Here is a 908-nt window from a genome sequence, read left to right on the forward strand (position 1 = left end):
TTCCTGCTGTTCACACGATTCGTCGAAACATTCTCCCGTAATTTTTGCCCCATTTGCCCCGAAAATTGTGAGAATCGCGGTCATAGAACTGAGAAAACTGGGTAAATCGCGTTCGCCTTCGAATACGATAATCTCGAGGCTAAAATTGAGAGTTTATGCCACAGCAGATGTAAGTTTTCTAGACCATTCCGAGCTTTGTGGGTATGAATTCAATCATCTCTCGATATTTCTTTTCACTTTCGCGCCACTTCTTTCGTCTCTATCGCCAGTTTTACTAAAATTCGTTTTGGTTCACTAACCGACTGTTTTCTTTCTTGCAGTAGACCAGCGCGCGTGCGCGCGTACTTCGTGCTTTCACTCATTAAGCCATTCAATTTTTTCCGTCTTCCGTTTACCTTTTTCTCCACGACTTAAAGAAAATTTTGAAATTGAACAAAATTTCGAAACGGGGAAGAAATTTCAATGGCGGTGTTTAAAGATGAAACGAAACAAACGATTCGATCGATTTTCGTCGTGGTACCTGGAACAGGTGCACGCATATAACTCGATAAACCGTAATTCCGAATTAGAGCGGTGAACGCGTAGTCGAATTAATCCAATTTCACGGAGTCTGAAACGAGATTTGCGCATCCTAAAGGGACGCGCGATAATACAAACTCGATCGTCGGAGACCAGTCTTGGGAGAAATCAAGACTTACGTCCTGGTCACCGTTATCGTCGAGGGAATTTCGGCTAGTTGAAAAATCTTTCTCCTTTCTCACCGTCGAAAGTTTTGTACTCGTCTCGGTGACTATAGGATAATCGCGTTTCATATCGAAATGGAGGAACACGAGAACCCCACTCAATTGCCGCTCGTTTTTCCTCCACTGTATATATACGTATACTCCTCGCGGTTGCGCCACTCTTTC

At 43.5% G+C, this 908-nt stretch overlaps 1 protein-coding gene across 6 annotated transcripts in view; it reads right to left on the minus strand.

The window, feature by feature from the left end:
* Nucleotides 1-908, minus strand: part of LOC108553143 (uncharacterized) — a 13,382-nt gene that overhangs the window by 6,249 nt on the left and 6,225 nt on the right. The window lies entirely within an intron of this gene.

This window comes from Eufriesea mexicana, unplaced genomic scaffold (assembly GCF_001483705.2).
Source record: "Eufriesea mexicana isolate 0111107269 unplaced genomic scaffold, ASM148370v2 scaffold9443, whole genome shotgun sequence".
NCBI classification, from domain to species: Eukaryota; Metazoa; Arthropoda; class Insecta; order Hymenoptera; family Apidae; genus Eufriesea; species Eufriesea mexicana.